We start from the raw sequence: 6,227 nt of genomic DNA, 5'->3' as shown, positions 1-6,227 counted from the left end.
AATCTTAGTTTTAAATCTAACATGTTTTAGCTTAAAAATTATCCAATTTTAAATAAACTTTTCAAATTCTTCTATTATAGGCGAATACAAAATAATTATTTATTGGCCAAATAATTTAAGCAAACATAAATTTTGATTTTAAATCTGATTTTTTTTAGTTGAAAAACTTTTAAGCAACTATTCAAATTATTTTATTTATGAGCTAACCAAAAAAATCAAACTTGGTAATTTTGATTTTAAATTTAATTTTTTTTAGTTAAAAAATTATTTGTGTTTAAAGAAATTATTTAAATTTTTTTATTAAAGTTTGAAGAATTATAAATCTAAACCCAAGGTTAAGATATGTTTTTAGGTTGGAGTAAATCCAAACTCAGCCCAGCCCAAGCCGCATGCATGCGTGAATTATAAGATCTAAGGAGTCAAATGAATAGATTTGTTACCCAATCACTTGTACACGTATGGTACGACGGTACCATAGAATATTGACTTGACAAAAATATTCCTTGAGCAGTTTTTCTACTCGTGCTAGGATTGCACGTTTATATTTTACGTGAGCAACTTAGATGGTACTACTATCAATTTGCAAAGCCACACAGTGGATATATATATATATATAAAGTAAGTAACCTTTGAAATTATTTAACAACCTACCCCCTCCAATACCCATCAAAATATAACAAATCTATAGTTTAATTTTCACGAATCTTGGATATGATATTCATTTTAACAATAAAAAATAAAAACCCTAATTGACCAGAGCGGCAAGCACTTGTACAATCTAACCACCACCGCTAATCAAATTTTAATACAATATTTACATAAACTATTAATAAAAAGAAGTTAAATCTAAAAACCCTAACCCTATGACTAAAAGGACAAGGTATATTATTGTGTAGTAATAATAACAACGCTAACCTGAAGAAGAAGAAGAAGAAGAATAAAATTAATTAATACTTTTAAAGACTTCTCCATCTAGGGCTTTGTACAGGCACTGTGGGTGAGAGAGGAAATGAAGACGGCGAAAGCAAAGGATATGGAGACCGCGGTGAATTCAGGCATCCAAAAGGCAAAGGTGACGTTGGCAGTTGAAACTGCGGCTGTTCATGTGCCTCTGGCGCTACCATTCCCGCTGACTGCGAGGGATTTATTCCTTGTTGCTGGGGCGGGACGGGAAATTGCTGCTTTGAAGCTGTTTGATTGTTCCATCTAGGTGAAACAAGCGGTGCCAGCGGCGAGAATCCCGAGAACTGCTTGTTAGAATCAACAGCCGAGATCGTGTTCTGGAGATACCGCATGTAAGCAGAAACTGGCGACTCAGCCGCCGCGTGAACCGCCGGGAATGGCGGGGGGGGGGGGGGGGGGGGGGAGTTGTCGTTGACCGTTGGATGAAAGTGTTGGTGGCGGAGGGGTTTGAGGCGGTGGTAAGTGGTTTTTGTTGAGGAGGGGGGATGACGCTGTTTAGCAGAGGAGGAGGGCGGTTGCTAACTTGAACCAAGGGTGGAGGACGAATACGTTGTAAGCGAGTGCTTTGAGGTTTGGGTGGGTGTATAGGTGGAGGGGTAGAGAATCTCTCGTGAGCTGGAGATCCAGTTAGTTTTTGTACCAGGTCACGGAAATCACTCTTGTTTATATTGTAAACAGGAGGCTGATGCTGCCCCTGCAGATCTCGATTTGGCGGCTGTTGTGATGATGGCTGTGGTTGCAGCTGGTTTGGCTGATCAAAAGGGTCTTTTCTTATGGTGGAGGTGGCGGTGATGATGGGGGTTTTGGAGATCTTGTGAGAGAGTTTGTTGAGGTGTTTGAGATAGTGATCTCTGTTGTTGATGGTGGTGCTGGTGCTATTAACACTGGTGATCGTAGAATCACAGGAGGATTGACAGCCTGTATCCATTATAGAAGCAAAAACCACTCTCTTTCTTTCTAGATCGAATCCCCAATATTGCTGATAAATATTGCTGCAAGGCGAGGTTATTATCTTCTTCTTTGTGGCAGCCTTCAAAAGAGGTGTTCAGACAGAGGAGCAGCAGGATCTCACAGATTAACAGATGACATAGAAAATTAGTACAAATGGAGAGAGAGAGAGGAAAAGGGCAAAGAGGTGTGACGGTGAGTTTATTATGGCTTGGTCTTTGTTTTTTCCTGATTGGTTCTTGGAGGCTTAAAAGAAGAGAAAGGACACGACCCGTATAAGAAGGAAGGCACGCACCTCCTCCTCCTCTCTCTCTCTCTCTCTCTCTCTGAGAAATCACTTAATTTTGGATCTTAATCTTATCCTCGGAGGAGTGCTAAATAGTGTCCTACGTCACCAATGGCTGTGTTTTTCTCTCCCATTGTCTGTCTTTTTGGGTCAAAATAACCCGATTAATACTCGCTGCAGGGACTGTCTCTCGACTTTCCACTCGCACCCACTCAAAATTAAAAATCACATTGCATTTTCCTTGTTTGTGACTGAGCATCTCCTTGACTGATCCCATGGCTCCGAGTGATTTGCCTTGCCTTTTCTTTTCTTTCATTGTTCCACAGAGGATGTTGTGTTTTATTCTTAAAAAAAAATAAAGATGATAGCATGATTTGATTAATAATATGTTTGGTATGGCTGTTGAATCATCATTTTGTTAATTTTTTATATTTTTTAATCATTTTAATATGTAAATATCATAAGTTCTACTATTACACCGCAAACCCTTAAAGAGGCAACAAATTCAACCGTGGGGTCTGGGTTTATTCTTCTTTCTAGTTATTAGTGTTTTATCTCTGCCACCTCAGATAATTAATGTATCTGCCATCTTTTACTGGTGTAGTTCATGGTATTTGTTTTTTCCAACGAAACAACTCATCATCTCTCTTGGAATTTTCTATTCCCTGTCAAACTGGCGTTCCAGTAGCATTTGAAACGTCCAACAAATTTCAAAATCACAGTTGGCATCATCCTTGCGTTTGGAAATCAAGGCTGCAAAAAGGCCTGGTATATCATCTCTCCTTCGTACCAAACCTATGTCCCAAACTTTCTTTTGAAATTTAGCAGACTTAAAACAAAATAATAAAATATTTAGGAATTTAAGTAAATTTAATCAAGTAATAAATATTTTCTACAACTCATTTAATAGACTTACCCTGTAACAGTTTCTTATATCATTAACTTACTATTTAAAAAAAATCACAATTCACACAATTCAAATAACTAATTTTCTAACATCAAAACACAATTCACATAAACCAAATATATTTTCAATCATAAATAATAAAATTAGACCAAGAATTAACCTAAAATAACATAACATTTTATTAAAATCAAATTAACAATACATCAATTCATAATTTTCATAACATATAATAACATGTAATTATATATAATAATTGCTACAACTCGTAGAATGGACTAGAGCATTTAAGGATAGGTCTGGAGTATCACCCTAACTCGTCCAACTCGAGGAAGGATCTATAATATTCATGTAAGTGTAAGGATGATTAATATCATCTCAATTCGTAAATGAACCTAGGACACTTGTAAACAGGATGTGGGTGCTTAATGACGGACCTGGGACACTTATAAACAGGATGTAGATGCTTAAACAAGATGTGGACGCTCGTGAATGGATCAGCATCCTCAATACTCTCACGATAATCAATTTTATTTTCTGTTAATGTCACTTCAAGATGCTTAACCTCTTAAAGTTTACCGCAATATAAATTAAGCATAGTGTTGGCCACAATATGTCTTATCTTATCAACATCTTCACAAATAGTTGTTGTTGCTTTCCTAACCTCTCATATCAAGTAATGAATCTATATATACATAACTAATTAATAGTCATCATCCATAAGAAAAATAATTTAGTATTTAATAAATATTGTATATAAAATAATATTGCATACCAATCGATTTTATCTCAATATCATGGTATATAATGCATCGGACTATGAGGACAACTTAGAAAACATGACTAGGTAGGTGTAATAAAATGACATGTTATGGATAGATATCATTTCATGTAGGTATCTACATAAATTGTTAGATGTCGCTCTTTAAAAACATAATATCTCCTAGCATCCCAAAGATCTAAGTAAGATGCATAAATCACCAACTAATTTTTATTGTGCTTACTCTAACAACTAATATTGCACAGCTTGTCACCGACATCAACATAATATAGTATATGCTGAGATAGTCCAAAGTATTACATTACTCGATCTACACAATGCATCTTAATAATATCAAAGTCGTGTAACGAAACCTGTGTTAACCAAAAGTCAAATCTTTTATGATATATAAATGAAGTTAAAAGTATCATATCCATTCTATATAACATTCATGTAACTTATTAGGACATATGAATACTTATATTAGGTAACAAATAAATGATAAATAATTTGTATTTACACTTGTAACACCTACCTGATATGATTGATGCATGTCTAACTCATATCGATAAAATTCATAAACATGGATTTATCAGGAAATGTCTAACCCCAAACCATCTGACATGATAAGCCATAAAGTTAATATATTTTTTATGAATGATAGTTATTACTCTAACTCTTTTAATGTCCGATATGAATATACTTTCATAACCAAAGCTATATTAATTAACGTTGACAATTATAAGTTAGTATTTAAAATGTTATTAATTCTAATAATAAAATAATTTGCAAAAACATATATCTAGACACCTTTTGAATTTCAAAACATTCAAAACATTTTGAAGTATGAGCTCCCTTTAAACATATAGCTTAAACACTTAGAAAAAAAAAAGTATGAATTATTTTATCCATACACAGAAGAGTCTAAAGTCTAAAAGTTTCTAAGATGTGTTTAGTAATAAAGTTTCACTTTATTTTTCCAAGAAAAATAGAAAAAGAAATATGTAAAAAAAGAAAAAAAGACATTTTAGTTTTTCCACCATAATGCCTGAAGTTGGAAAATATATAAAAGATGTTTTTCAAAATCTTTCAAGAAATTAGAACAAAATAAAAAAGGCACATCTCCATATTTTTCCATGTTAATAAATATTTTTCAGACAAAAATAGTTAATAAGTAAGAAATTGAGATTTATTGAATTCCTTTATCTAACAAAGCAGATGAAATGGATTATATTTATATGTGTATTCTAGTTTGAATTTATATGGTAATGATAATAAGAATTTTAAGTTATTGATCAAAAAAAGACATAGCTAAACATTTTCAACATTCTCGTAGGTTAGTATCTATTTATGCTAATAATGATAATATGTATTCTAAATATAAAATCATGGAAAATAAGTTATTTGAACATGATTTCTATTTTGCCATTTGTCTTCATATGAAAAATAATACTATATAAAAATATTTTTTATTTTCCCAAGTTAGAAAAATGTTATAAAACTTTAAGAAATGAATATGTATTTTCCAAACACTTTTATATTAAATAAAAAAATTGAAAAGAAAAATAAAAAGAAAAATAAAAAGAAAAAAGAAAAATTATTTTATGTCATTGAACAGGGCTTAAATATGATGATTTTATTTCACTTGATAAGAGGCATACGAGGGCTTTAGATTTTAAATAGAAAGATGCAAAATATAAAGGCTACAATACTTTAGAAAAACATTTCATTTCATAAAATAAAAAAAAATCAAATTTAATGGTCTATAATGGATAAATATTTCTTACATGTAAAGAAATAAAAAACAAAAACCTTAAAGTTGAAGCTAAGGTTTAATAAATATTCAAGATAGAAATAATTGCTCATTATTTATCTTTCAGATCTTTCATAGTTTGGTTCTCACCAATAATCTCCATATCAAAGCTTTAGTCAACTCCAATAACATTAGACTTAGGCTCCTTACCCTCTAAGGCTTCATTTCAAGCTGTTTTGTAGTTGGTTCCTCACTGCTAATTGATTATTTATGATCCTAAGATTATCTTTATTACTCTCCTCATTCTTTTTAATGTCGAAAACCAAGTATTAGCTTTTAGTAGCTACATTTGCACTTCTAATGTAGATCTCTCTAAAGTTTGTGATAAGATCTAGTTGGAAGATTTAAGAAAAAAACAACCACATCACTTTTAGACAAATTAAAAAAGTAAATATCACTTATTGTTTTTATTAATTTATGTTTAAAGGTCTTTTATAATGCCTAGGTCTTTTCAAAATCATCTTTGAACTTTTTCGATGTATCTCTCAGAGCACGCATTTAGAAACATTTTTATTAGGGCTTGATCGACCTTATTATTGGTGTGGTTAAGGCA

The 6,227-nt window shown here is 32.2% G+C and overlaps 1 pseudogene; it reads right to left on the bottom strand.

The window, feature by feature from the left end:
- Positions 1-672: 672 nt before the first annotated feature.
- Positions 673-2,420, bottom strand: LOC105114654 (WAS/WASL-interacting protein family member 1-like; annotated as a pseudogene).
- Between the last annotated feature and the right edge of the window lie 3,807 nt (positions 2,421-6,227).

This window comes from Populus euphratica, unplaced genomic scaffold (assembly GCF_000495115.2).
Source record: "Populus euphratica unplaced genomic scaffold, PopEup_1.0 scaffold559.1, whole genome shotgun sequence".
In the NCBI taxonomy this organism is placed as follows: domain Eukaryota; kingdom Viridiplantae; phylum Streptophyta; class Magnoliopsida; order Malpighiales; family Salicaceae; genus Populus; species Populus euphratica.
Note: the sequence above shows the minus strand (reverse complement) of the source record. Positions and strands in the feature narration are given on the sequence as shown.